This window comes from Ictalurus punctatus, chromosome 13, assembly GCF_001660625.3.
Source record: "Ictalurus punctatus breed USDA103 chromosome 13, Coco_2.0, whole genome shotgun sequence".
In the NCBI taxonomy this organism is placed as follows: Eukaryota; Metazoa; Chordata; class Actinopteri; order Siluriformes; family Ictaluridae; genus Ictalurus; species Ictalurus punctatus.
This window is the reverse complement of record NC_030428.2, coordinates 21,177,665-21,192,950: the sequence shown is the minus strand read 5'-3', so window position 1 is coordinate 21,192,950 and position 15,286 is coordinate 21,177,665.

Sequence of the window (15,286 nt, the reverse complement as noted above, 5' to 3'; positions counted from 1 at the left end):
AATGGATATAGTGCAAATGAGCCAATGGTCTTTTGGTGTGTAACATTTGCCTGCATTTTACTTTCAGCTTGAGTGTTAACTCAACATACGGATCATCTCACTGACAACAACATACAAAACATACAAGCAAAACAAACAAACATGAGCAAATCGTGACGGTTGATTTCACAACCACAATAACGAATCTGGGTTGAAGAGTCTAGATTAAAGGAGCCACATTAATTAACTGATAAGATTGGGTGAGCTTTTGGTAAGGATTATTTTGCCTCAATTAAATGAAAACCTTGTTAACTGCTTTCAGAGTTATGTGAGCCGTTTCTCCATGTAAATCTGAAACCTAGTGTGGGAATACAAATTTAAAATCATGGTAACTGAGGCCATCACCTTATGTCTGTGATGGCTCTTGGTGCTCCTGTCCCATTCTTTGAATTGGTGGCCATTGTTCATGATCATCAATTCCTGACTTAAATGTAAATGCAATGCCCTAGGTATGGACTTTTCTTTATCTCTATGATAATGAAGTTGTCGGAGTTGTATAGTTATGCTGATTGGATTAGGACTGGTGAAACTCCAGAGCCTGGGACGGGTTCCTATAACTGTTTACTTTCTTTGCATACATTGTTTAAGCTCGTCACCCGAGTACTTTGTCTCCACCACTAAGCACTGCCCCTAAAATGTATATAAAACTACAATGTATAGCTCATTGCTGTTAGATTTGATGACTGCAGTGCAAGACAGTACGTTCTGACCTGTAGATTGATATTCCTGATGTTCTACAATAAAGAATCCTGATGAAGTTTTACCCAAGTCACCTGGTCTTTGCTTCTGAGTGTCCAACACTAGCTATTTCAAACAAGCTAGCATCTTCTATAAAATACCTATATTCACTTTGTACCTGCAATCTGCTCATAATAAGACACTGTTTTTAAAAGCCACTGTTCTCAAAACAGTCAACACAGCACAGGGTGAGCCTGAGCCCATGATAGCCTCCGATTCTTGTTCTTGGTTGACAGGAGTGGAAACTGATGTAGTCTTGTGCTTTTGTAATGCATCCACCTCAAGGTCAATATGTTGTGCATTCTGAGATGCTTTTCTGCTCAGCACAGTTGTAAAAAGTGCTTATTTGAGTTAATATAGACCAGTGGTGTTCAAAGTGGGGGCCGCCAGGGGGCGCCCGGGGGGCCTCAAAAATTTGGTGTGAAAAATAAATAAATGGATGTTTTATCTTTCTCACTCTCAGACACACACACACACACACACACACACACACACACACACACACAATCAATGTAAAAATGTAAGATGTAATTATTAATTTAAAAAAGGGGGGGGGGGGGTATATTCAGAAGTCTGTATTTTTAATGTGTTTTAAGGACATCTTACAAAAGGGGGGCCTCAGTCAAATTTCAATGCCATTTGGGGGGCCTTGCCCTGTAAAAGTTTGGGAACCACTGCAATAGACTTTCTGTCTGCTCAGACCAGTCTGGTCATTCTCCTCTGGTCTCTCTCATCAGCAAGGTGTTTCAGCCTGCAGAGCCTCTGCACACAGGACGTTGTTTGTTTTTTTCATACCATTCTGTGTAAACTCTAGAGACTGTTGTGTGTGAAAACCCCAGAAGCTCAGCGGTTTCTGAAATACCGACACCAGCATATCTGGCATCTACAACCATGCCATGGTTAAAGTCACTGAGATCACATTTTTTCCCCCATTCTGATGTTTGATGCTAACATTAACTGAAGCGCTTGACCTGTATCTGTGGTGTACAGGTGTTCCTAATAAAGTGGACAGTGAGTGTAACATCAGAATTTAGGCAACATTCAAATCTGGCTTTATGCTAAGTTACGTTCGTCCTATAGACATTGTATAATGAGGCAATGCTATTGATGGATTTTGTCTGTGGAGCTTTGTTCAAACGAGTTCTTTTATGATTGCTGCTGTTTTTTCTTCTCTCGTTAAAAAAAACAACAACTAGGTGATGAATGCAAATACAAACGTGCTGTCACAATTCATTCATGAAGGGTTTTGACTTACAATTTGAAGAAATTATAATATCAGTATTTATTCTACACATTTATACACGTATGTCATTGAAACCGGACCGTAGAATCTCTCACCATCTTCAAAAAACAGCTAAAGACCCACCTCTTCCGTGAACACCTAACCAACCCATAATAATAATTTTTGAAAAAATTACTCTGGCACCTACACATCTACTCTGCACACTTTGCTTCTTCTGGACCTCAATTAACAGATCTTGTACGGCAACACTACTTATATAGTTCTCTGCTTGATATATCGCTTTGCTTGTATTTTCTCATTTGTAAGTCATTTTGGATTAAAGCATCTGCTAAATGAATAAATGTAAATGTAATGTAAATGTAATTAAACTTTTGAAAATACCGTATGACAACCCCACGTGAAAAATCCGTACACAATGTTCGGTATATAACATTCAGTCTTATTTTCCTAAAAGCTGTCTCTAATCACATGCTCTTGTAGTATTCTAACAAATCGTTACATATATATTACTGTATGTACATATAGTCATGAATAATAATCGAGTTCCTTTTCGTGTAGAAGTATTCTGATGATTCACTACATTTGGTAAACAAATGATGTGTGAAGCAATTGATACTTCTTGCACTAGAGAATGAAAGGAGAGGCCCTGTAGCAGATAACAGACAAAAGCAGCATTGTTCCCAATGCCAGTGGAGGGATCTGTCACACACAGTCCTGCAAACACCTTTTTTTTTCTTTCTCATTAGCTATCTAACGTTGGTTAGGACTGAACACATACTTTTTGAATTTAACAGTTTTCTTGTTCTTCCAATCAGGTAACAGATCAGAGCCCGATTTAATATGACACGTTTGCTCTCAAATCATCTTAAAAGATCCAAATGAAGACTAAAGTTAGAGGTCAGTCAGCTGTGAACTTCTACACTTGATCACTGAAAAAAAGAAAACCGGTAGTAAAGGAAGTAACACACTTCATTTATCATTCACATATATTTTTTCTTGTCATTTAAATAAAGTACATATACATCATTCACAATAAATATGTACTTAATCTGCACTTAAGTACTTAAAGCTTAATAATAAGTATTTAATCTGCAGTCAACTTGTCCAAAAACTGCACTGCCATTGTTAAAAATACTTGTGCATTACATTAACCTGTGTAAAAGGATGTAAAATTGTTGGAAGTCCCCAGCTTATGCAGAACTCAGTTCAGTTGTTCAGGCTGCACATAGAGCACAGAGTAATGAGCACCCCCAACAGGTAGTCTCAGGTTCGGTACCGCGGTGCGCTTCCCGGTCAGCATGACATGACCAGTTTTTTTATATAAACCGTGCTGTTTCAAAGTAAACTGCCAGTGTGAAAGCCCCCGTAAATACAAAATGGGCATTTGTGTAATACAACTCCAATTCCAAAAAAGTTGGGACAGTATGGAAAACATAAAAAAGGGAAAGAAGTCATTTGAAAATTCACTCTGTAGTATATTGAAAACACATAATTTGATGTTTTACTGTGTGAATTTAATTATTTTTTTTAAATATACACTCGTATGACTGCAACACACTGCAAAAAAGTTGGGACAGTCAACTGTTTACCACTGTGTAACATCAACTTTTCTTTTAATAACACTTATTAAGTGTTCAGGCACTGAAGATACCAGTTGGTTAAGTTTAGCAAGTGGAATTTTCCCCCATTCATCCATTATGCATTTCTTCAACTGCACATCTGTACAGGGCCTTCGTTGACTTATTTTGTGCTTCATAATGCACCATATATTCTCAATCAGAAACAAGTCAGGACTGCAGGCAGGCCATGCTAGCACCCGCACTCCCTGCTTACGCAACCATGCGCCTGTAATCCGGGCAGAATGTGGTTCGGCGTTGTCCTTCTCTGGATGGCGACATATGTTGCTCAAAATTGTGTGCATATCTTTCTGCATTAATGGGGCCCTCACAGACGTGTAAGTTACCCATGCCATGGGTGCTGACACACCCCATACCATGACAGATGCTGGCTTTTGGACCTGACGCTGAGAACAGCTTGGATGGTCCTTTTCCTCTTTGGCCGGGAGAACACAACGGCTGTTTTGTCCTAAAACTATTTGAAACGTTGACTCGTCAGACCACAAAATGCGATTCGACTGTGCTACTGTCCATCTCAGATGAGACCAAGCCCAGAGAAGTCGGTTGTGCTTCTGGACAGTGTTGATGTCAACATTAAATACCGTGTCTTTATAAGTTTTTTTTGCTTAAATACAAATCAAAGTACATTTACAGATCACTCCTCTTTGTTTTTATTAGCGTTTTCCATGCAGTCCCAACTTTTGTTTTGGAATTGGGGTTGTATGTGGCTGACTATGCGGCTGACTATGCATGCCTATCGGTGCTTATTCTTATGGATGCATCAGGTATGGATCTGGACTGGAGATGGAACTGGTATTGCATTCATAGGTTCTTTCAACTTGATCTCCAAAAACCTCCATGCTATTACTAGCAAAACTGGCTTAAGGGGCACCCTTCCTATATCACACCACTTTATCGCTCTATGACAAAAAAAAGAAAGAAAAATCTCAGTCAGACAAAGGACAAACAGTACAAAAATTCACGATCTCTTCAGTAGCCTGATCTCCATTTTGAGGTAAGTCTTGAGGTTCTCATCGTGAACATTGTCTTCCATGGCAGCCAGTGCTTTTTCTCCACCATCTCTGTAGTGCTTCAGCAGCTCATTAGCATACTCAATCCACACGCAGTTATGACAGCCACTCATGCAGCAGCATGTTGGAGGAGACGGAGGACCTGGATCTACAGTGTCTGTACGACCTTGTGTTAAAGCAGCTGTGGATTGGGAAGTGCATGGATCCATGCCGTTGCATTTCAATTGATGAGGAGTACAGTGTAGATGTTTGCTTTGGGGAAATGTGGCTCTGATGTAGAAAGCTTTCTTCATTAAATGTGACAAGTGGAAGATAAACATCTGCGAAATAAAAAAACAAACATTTAAATTACTACCACATGTGTGTCAGAGGGCAATTTAGACAGCTAAATACATCATTGCATTATTTGAAGTGAGAGCTGTTTAACATCACAAATGGCTTCTCTCTCTCTCTCGCCCTTCAGGTATAAAGTATTGTCGGTCTACCCTTTGTATACTGAAAGCATACACAAATATCATGTTTCCCTTATAAAATTCAGTATAGAGTAGGTTTAATTCGTAAAATATATAGCTAGCTCGAATTGGATTAAGGTTACACAATTCGCTAAATGGTGGTAGTTTACACACAATTTCTCAACAACAACAAAAACGTTAGTTTGTTTAGTTCCTGTTGACTAGAACAAGATACTGACCCTCTGTAAACACGGTGAAGCGTTATTTAGAGACATCCTGTAAATAAATAAAAAATAACCCACACAATTAAAGAGCAAGTTAGAGCTGCAACATAATATAATGTCTACCGAGAAAGACCTCGAAGATATTAAAAAACGCCCCTATTTCACTTGCGTTAGAAACGCCATTATTTTGGTACCGGAAATATGACCTCCAGCTGTGATTGATGTAAAGCTGCGACGACCAATCAGAGTGGAGATCATTATGACGCGCGATTGGTGGGCGGGACATGTACCGAACTGTGATACTACAGTTAGTCAGTAGAGGGCATTAAAATACTAGAAAAAGATTAATTATATGTATGTGGTTATGCTCTCTTTCTTCTCTTTTTATATTCCTATTTGCAGTAATTCAGTAATTGCAATTCGTTACTGTACTATCCAGTAATATTGAAAATGAATATTGTATTTTTACTCAAATATATTTATGAAAACCCCCCCGCATTTTACATGATACAAGTATTCATTTTCAGTATTATTGGATAGTAGTGAATTTTCACCTTTCATTTGGACCTTCAAATTACAAGTTAAAATCTCACATGCCATACGTACATACGTGCATGCATACATTCATACATTCATACATTCATACATACATACATACATACATACATACATACATACATGCATACATACATACATTCATACATACATACATGCATTCACACATTCATACATGCATACATACATACATACATGCATACATATATACGTACATACATTCATACATACATACATTCATTCACACATACATACATACATACATACATACATACATACACACATTCATACATACATACATACATACATCTGTACATACAGTCATACATACATACATACATAACTACTGTATTGGCCATGTCAATAAATCTCACTGAATTGAACTATCAGGACACGTAATTAGCATGAAATAAATACAATGCCATTAATTATTTCAGAGGAAATAAAACCGGATTGCAAACACAGATAGATAGATAGATAGATAGATAGATAGATAGATAGATAGATAGATAGAACAGACAGGCACATGTAACATCATGTCTTTAAATTCCTCTGACATTTATTAGTCAATAATACATTTGCCCTTTAAATGTTTATAGCCAATTCTGAATCTATTGTGTTTTTACAGGGATATTGCCTAAACCTGTCTGGTGTGTGGGACAGTAAAACACTATTCATTTCTTCAATAAGGACATGGGCCCTTTGAAGTGGCAACCTTTTAATATATGGACAGCACTTTTCATGTTTAATCCTTCATTGCAGCATTGCAGTGTTTATGTATGTGAGAGTGGCAGTCATCTACTCCCACAGGCCCGCATGCTTGACAAGCATGGCCATAGAAACGACTCACAGCATCTCCGGAGACCTATAGCCCGCTCATACTGCTGCCTGTAACTTGTATTGAGCTGCAGAGCCAAGAAATTTGCTCCAAGCTGATCCATGGGCAGAGCACAGAATGGGATGTTAATTATCTACAAGTGGGCACACATCATTCTTGAACACCAGCCTTGACAATGAGTCATCCTTCTCAGTGGACCAAATGTTAATAGACGATGAAGATGATGATGATGATGATGATGATGATGATGATGATGATGACGATTATTATTATTATTATTATAAAATGAAATGTCTGTCATCCCCAATCTTCAAGAAATGTGTATTTTTCTACTGACTCATAAACCTGTTTCACATAAATTTAAGGAGATAAACATGGCCTATTTTCAGCCATGGCCAGTCAACCTTGAAATATAAGTATTGAGTCAACTGCCTATTAATAATATTGTATTTCAATGACAAACCACTATTTTTTTCTGTTATAATAGAGGATGCCAAAACATACAAGGGAAGCTTATTCAGAATTAACCAGGAAGAATGATCCAGAAACCAGCTGAACCAGAAATAAAGCCTAATAATCTGAGACATATTGAATGATTGAAGAAAAACATTTTGAACACACGTACACACATAAGAAAAGTCCATTTTCCATTCCTATGAAACCTTGCTTGTTTAACCACACAACATTCTTTTATGAGTGTGATTTACATTAAGATGCATTACTTGAACTTGTTTATTTAACATTAACAATCCATTAATTGCAGTAGTAATAGATCATAAGTAATGTTAATAAAGTAACAATATTTTGTAACATAAAGTCAACACATTATTATTATTATTATTATTATTATTATTATTAACTGAGGTTTGTGTAAATAATAAACATTGATAATGGCTATGACAATGACTAAAGTTAATTCAGTCCGTGACTAAAAATAAGTCCACATAAATTATTCATTCATTCAATCATCTCCAGTAGCTGCTTTATCCTGGTCAGAGTAACAGTGGATCAGGAGCCTATTCTAGGAACACTGGGTGCAAGGAGGATTCACTCTGAATGAGACATAAGTCCACATTCACACCGAGGGGAAATTTAGCATAGCCAATCCTAAATGCATGTGTTTGTGAGTTCGGAGGAAATATTGATTACTTACTGAACTCTTGTCTCCAGGTGTGAATACTAAAACTTGATAATTTCCTAATTTTGTCAGTTAAGAACTGCAAATGTTAAGGTATTACTTCATACTGCTCTTTGTGGACTTAATTTAATTTTTTTACTTGCCAGAGCCATATCTCCCTGTAGTTCTCACCTGGTTTCCCACTGAAGCTAAGCAAGGTTGAGCCTGGCCAGTACCTGGATGAGAGACCTCCTGGGGAAAACTAAGATTGCTGCTGGAAGTGGTACTAGTGAGACCAGCACAGGGTGCTCATCCTGTAGTCTGTGTGGGTCCTAATGCCCCAGTACAGTGACATGAACAAAATACTGTAAAAACAGCACCATCTTTCAGATGAGATGTTAAACCGGCTCTGACTCTCTGTGGTCATTAAAAATCCCCCCATTGGCCCTTATCTATCATGGCCCCCTAATAATCCCCATCACTGATTTGGCTACATCACATCAAGTGGTGGGCGTTCTGGTGCACTATGGCTGCCGTCGTATAATCCAGGTGGATACTACACACTAGTGGTGGTTGAGAAGACCCCCCCCCCCCATACTACTTAAAGCGTCCTGAGTGTCTAGAAAAGCGCTATATAAATGTAACTGTAACTAACAAGCTCAATGATGGTATGAATATTGATCAGTGTTGGTGTTGATTGTTATTAATTTATTTTAATGGCCAGAAGTGTCAGTTACTTTGTTAATGTTACTTATGGTATATTAATACTGAAGTTCATGGTTTGTTCATGCTAACTAAAAGGGACCTTAAAGTGAAGTACTACCATTTTGAGTCATGGGTCACTGGATGAACTATTCATCATATGCAATGAAGCAAAACAATTTTAACAAAGTTAAAAATCTTTAAAATAATCACAGAGCCTATATTCATAAACCACACCTGGGGCACTGGTTAAAATGAGGCGTTAACATCATATCATTCAGGTTAATGTCTAGGTCCTATCAGTATGCTGATATCAGTGTTCAGACTCCAGACTCTATCACATGAGAGATGGTTGAGGTGTGGACATTTGTGGCTCCATCTCAGATAAGTACAGTACAAGAGCCTTTTCCAATAAAGCAGAAAAGAGTTCATGAATTCTTGTTATTACGCTAATTAGATTCAATATAAATGAAACTCAGATTTCTGTATTTTGTTACTGAGGATCGGTATCAATATATAGATATACGGTAGTCTACACAGTAAACTATAATATCAGTGCTATTATTTAAGCAAGTTATATTAAAACAAGTTAATGGTCAAAGAAAAAAGTGATAATATTTTGACATAAGTTTGTGCAGCTTTATTTGCAGAGCAGTAGCATCTGCTTGTTAGATACAAAGACGAGAGAAAGAGAAGGGAAAAATGATTTAGGCATATTTAAACAAGGTATTATTATGGTTGTGAATTGTATTTATCTGTAAACGAGTACGCAACATTTGTTGTAAAACCCACTATCTCTAGTAGAACACACGGAGACCCTCTCTGAGCCCTTGAGAAAGAGATTACATATGTGAATCAGTAACTATGCATGGCATGTGTGTGTGTGTGTGTGTGTGTGTGTGTGTGTGTGTGTGTGTGTGTGTGTGTGTGTGTGTGTGTATCAGCTCACTGCATAGAAAGAATGCTCTGAAACAATATTCACACGCACATGCAGCAGCTCCAAAGTCCTTGGTGCCCCCTCTGGGTTGGATTTCTCTCCCCAACTGTTGCCTTGGGAACCATGTTCAGTTTACCTCAGGCAGGTATTTCCCAGAGGGCCAAGGGGCAGCCTGACTAGGTGCGAATCAGACTGATGAGTTTAAATCAAGTCTAAACTAATAACATGGCTTAGAGGCTTTACTGATGGGTCACGTATTCAGAAACAAAAGCATGTCATCAGACTGAGAGGAATGAGGTTCTTTTTCAAACATTAATCCCCGCTGTCAATGGAAATGCTCTTTGGCTGGCACACTTTCTGACAGTCGGCGCATTCCACTGTCTGCATGTTTTCAACCATCTATACCGCTGATCGCACAAAATACATTCACACAGATACAAACATTACAGTAATTACGCTGTGGTGTCCCTTATACACAGTCAGGTCCATAAGTATTTGGACACCGACGCAATTTTCAGAATTTTACCACTGTACAAATGAAGCAATCAAGATGTGATTGAAGTGTAGACTTTCAGCTTTAGTTCAAGGGGGTTAACAAATACATGGTTAAAAAAAATGTTTGGGAATTACACCTCCATTTTCACAGGCTCAAAAGTAATTGGACAATTGTGTTGTTGTGGCCAGTTGTGGCCTGTTTCCTCATGATTTCATTACAAATTATGGAGATAAAAAGTCTGGAGTATATATATATATATATATATATATATATATATATATATATATATATATATATATATATATATAGAGAGAGAGAGAGAGAGAGAGAGAGAGAGAGAGAGTACATAAATTGTGGTAAGAGGTCCCTAAAAAGAAATCTTACCATAGTTGCTTTTGCATACAGTTTGTTTCTGTAAAGCTGTTTTGTGATTATATCTTTTGTTAAATGCACTATCCAAATAACACTAAATAGAAATGAGTTCACTCTGTATGCATGGGAGGACCTAAATAAGGCTTATATCTCTAGGAAAAAGAGCAGCCCTACCCAGTTTCACCTAAAGAGCCAAGTCTTTCCCACTCAAATGAGTCAACAGGTTGGACAGTTACACAATGTACTGCAACATTAGAAATGTGCTATTTATAGTAACACAAAGTTACTACACTAGAGGATACATCAGTAATGCAGCTCACTTTCTTTCTGGGTAATGCCTTTAATCAGTTGATTCTGTTCTTGTTTTGGATAATGAAAAGAATAGGTAATGCAGAGATTATGTTAAGGTCATGTTCAAAGTGTTCATATTCATGTCCAATTCAATTCAGTCATATTTGTATAGTAGCTTTAACAATAGACATTGTCTCAAAGCAGCATTACAGAAATTAGGATGTACTCTTGAATAGAGCCATAATGATCAAGGTAGAAGTGACAATGGCAAGAAAAAAAACTCCCTGAGACAACATGAGGAAGAAACGTTGAGAGGAACCTGACTCAAAGGGAAACCATCCTCTTCTGGTTATGTTTCCACGACTGTATACTATAATCTCAAACAGTACTAAGTGTGTTGAAAGGATGCTCAGTATGAGCATGTTCAGAGTGTTAATATGTATAGTCATGTATTTATTTATTAACCTTCAGTAACGGCTTTATCCTGGTCAAGGTCACTGTGGATCCATAGTGTAGCCCAGGAACACTAAGTGTGGAGTGGGATCACCCAGGATCAGACAACAGTCCATCACAATGCACCATGCACAAACCCATCCACATTAGTCTAGTTTTCATACTGCTTATCCTATACAGGGTCACAGGGAAGCCTGGAACTGAGGGAACTCGGGGCACAAAGCAGAGGACACCCAGGACGGGATGCCAGCCCATCTCAGGGCATAACCCACACAAACACATGGGTTATCAAATATGTTATACAAAAGATTTCATCCCCATCTTTTGCCAAATGAAAGAGGCTAGAAGCAGGAAAAGGAAACTTTTGAACCTTTTTTTTTTTTTTTTTTAAACTAATACTATTTATTTATTTATTTATTGGTACTATACAGTATAAAGGTTTGCATGATAACTCATGCAGTTGTATTACTATAATTCCATATGGCCTGGGTAAATAGTAAACAAAACACAGCTCAGCCGGTACTACATGATGTTGCTATCCCATTGATCATTCAACATAGACTCAGAAACAGTTGAATTGTTTTAATACTACATGGTTTGGGTTGAAACGCTAGGAGATCCATATAGTTTAAAGTGAAAGGGCCCAAGAGGTGAATGAGTAGCTGGGCAGGTGAGCACAGACTGGGGGCGATGGCATTGCTCAGATGCCCTTGGCCTGCCTCCTGGACATTAACTAGCTTCACACAGGTCCGGCTTTGTGCATCTCACACAAAGGCCACACTGTTCATCTCCCCTAGTGAGGCTGGCGTCTCCAGAATAACACCTTTGTGACATGCAGAGCTGTACTCTGGGAATGGGTGAAGGACAGAGGACGTCCTCTACACACCTCTGTGCTTTATTCAGTTCTGCGAAATATCTTTTATTTCTGTCAGATAACATATCTGACTAAGAGTACTTACCATTCTATATCTGTTCATGAAAAGACAGGCCAAGCAGCTGTTCATTTATCACTCTGGTGTTTAGCGAGTAACTATGTTGATGTACACGGTGTGGTAATTGCTCCACAATTTCCTGTGGTGTGAGGTGGCCATGTGTAATGATGAATTGCTAGGTACAACAAAAACTCTCCCTACAGGGACACAATGCATCCTGGTCCCCATGGCAGCCTGGCAAACATGGACACGAAGACATGTGAACACGCCAATTAAGAGAAAACATTGAGAGAAAAGGCGAGTCCTAATGGGAGTCGATGTATTCCCTGGATGCGTTAACCTGGATCTGCATCTTTACAAACAGTCAAGGTTTAGCGTTAAAGCAAAAACAACATCAATAATAATAATAATAATAATAATAATAATAATAATAATAACAACAATAAAGTGTCTGAGGTCATGAATAAATAGCACACCGAATTCAAATCAACTTTGTGTTTATCATATTATGTAGCGAATTTTTATAATAGACAAAAGGGACCAAATTTGGACTTTTTAAACGGTGTCCATATAAACAACCATATGCAGCCCATGCAGGCCTGTTAAAGCTCTACAAAACTGATGTATCTGTCACATAAACTCACACATAGTGCACTTATTCGTGCACCTATTCACATTAACTTGATCCTGTTAACCACAAGGCTAGAGATTTGTAAATTAGGTCCCTTGGTGATGGATTACTGAGTAGTGAGGTTAAGTGGAGTTTACTGAGTAAGCCTCCACAAGGCTTAATGGGCATGAATGTTCTAGGCTGGAAAAGTTCCCAAACATCAACCGGTATTACAGTGAAACTCGCTCAACTCTACCAACACACACATCATGCTTACAAGACATTTCCCTGTTTCTCAAACAAGTTTCTCAATGTTTTCAATCTACGCTTCTTTTATTATAGGCTTAAATACAGTTGAGTACAAAAGTTTGCAAAGCTTTAAGGCAAAACAAAGTCAAGTAACTAACAAGTAAGACACTTAGTATGGTTTCAAAGATGTTAGATGTTCCTTCATTATCACAAGCAATCAAAATCATCAATTTGTTTTTGTTAAGATATTCATCCATCCATCCTCCATTAGCTATGTTATTTATCCTACACAGGGTTGTGGGGAGTTTGGAGCCTATCCCAGGGTACTCGGAACACAAGGCGGGGGACACCCTGGACTGAGTGCCAACCCATCGCAATGGCACAATCGCATACACATTCACATACTACAACAATTTGGAAATGCCAGTCAGACTCCAGCACATATCTTTGGACTGGGGGAGGAAACTGGAGTACCTGGAGGAAACCCCTGAAACACGGGAAGAACATGCAAGCTCCATGCACAAAGGGTGGAGGTGGGTTCAAGGTGTGAGGCAAACATTAATTTTTTAAATCATAATTACAGAGTAAAAATAATAATGCATTAACCCATGAAGACCATAAGCCATTGAAAAGACATGCACATTTTAAATAATTCATTTTCAAGATCCAAAGAAAATAAAGCAGTTTCCTGCCAAAATGCTTACTGTAGTCAACAGCAGCAATGTCTGAGACAGTGGAGACAAGTGAGCATCTCTGGCCCAATTTATCAGATATCTTCAGCATGATATCAGCATAATAATGATTTGTAATTTATGTGAGCCAAGAACCCATGGAGATATCAATATTTCACAGCTTAATATCCAACCTATGGAAACATGTACTGGTAAGCTATAGGCTTGCAGAATGAGCTTGCCAGGTTTTTTGATGTTTTACCTAGTGAACGCTGTGTATTAAACATAAAAGGTTACTTTAGTGTTCAGTAGCAATTGCTGTGTATTAAATATATCTAAGTGCTGATACAGTTTATGTGTAACACTAATTATACATTACTTAGCTAGCTACAAACCTAGCAAGCCACTGAAGCCCAAACAGCACTTGAATAAGTTTACCTTCTTTATATACTGTTTAACATAGCTCACTTGGTCAGTTAACATGTTAACAATATTGTGTAGGTCCCCCTGTGCCTCCAAAAAAACTCTGATACATCGAGGCATGGACTCCACAAGAACTCTGAAGGTGTGCTGTGGTATCTGGCACCAAGACGTTAAGAGCAGATCCTTTAAGTCCTGTAAATTGGGAGGTGGGGCCTAAATGGATCGGACTTGTTTGTCCTGCACATCCCAGAGATGCTTGATCAGATTGAGATCTGGGAAATTCAATACCTTCAACTCTTTGTCATGTTCCTTAAACCGCATTATCCTGCTGAAAGAGGTCATTGCCATTAAGGAATACTGTTGCCATGAAGGGGTGTATTTGGTCTACGACAATGTTTAGGTTTGTGGTACGTGTCAAAGAAACAACCACATGAATGCCAGGACCCAAGGTTTCCCAGCAGAACATTGCCCAGAGCATCACAGACTTGTCTGCAGACTTGTCTTCTTCCCATAGTGCATCCTGGTGACATCTCTTCCCCAGGTAAGTGACGCATGCATACCTGGCCATCCACATAATGTAAAAGAAAATGTCATTCATCAGATGAGGCCACCTTCTTCCATTGCTTCATGGTCCAGTTCTGATGCTCACGGGCCCATTGTAGGTGCTTTTAGTGGTGGACAGGGGTCAGCATGGGCATTCTGACCAGTCTGTGGCTGCACAGCCCCACACACATGAAGCTGCAATGCACTGTGTGTTCTAACACCTTTCTATCATAGCCAGCATTAACTTTTTCAGCAACTTGTACTACAGCAGCTCTTCAGTGAGATCAGACCAGACGGGTTATTCTTCACTCCCCATATGCATCAGTGAGTCTTGGGCACCCGTAACCCTGTCACCGGCTCACTGGTTGTCCTTCCTTGGACCACTTTTGAAAGGTACTAACCACTGCATACTGGGAACACCACAGAAGACCTGCTGATTTGGAGATACTCTAATCCAGTCATCTAGCAATCACAATTTAGCCCTTGTCAAAGTTGCTCAGATCCTTATACTTGCCCATTTTTTTCTGTTTCCAACACAACAATTTCAAGAACTAACTGTTCACTTGCTACCTCATATATCCCACTTATTTACAGGTGTCTTTGTTACAAAGATAATCAATGTTATTCACTTTACCTGTCAGTGGAGTGTGAAATGTTATGGTTGATAGGTGTAGGTTTTTTTTCCATGCAGGAAGATACCCTGGGTTTTTGAAAAATAAAAATAAATTCACGAGCGAAGTAAAATTCAAATTTC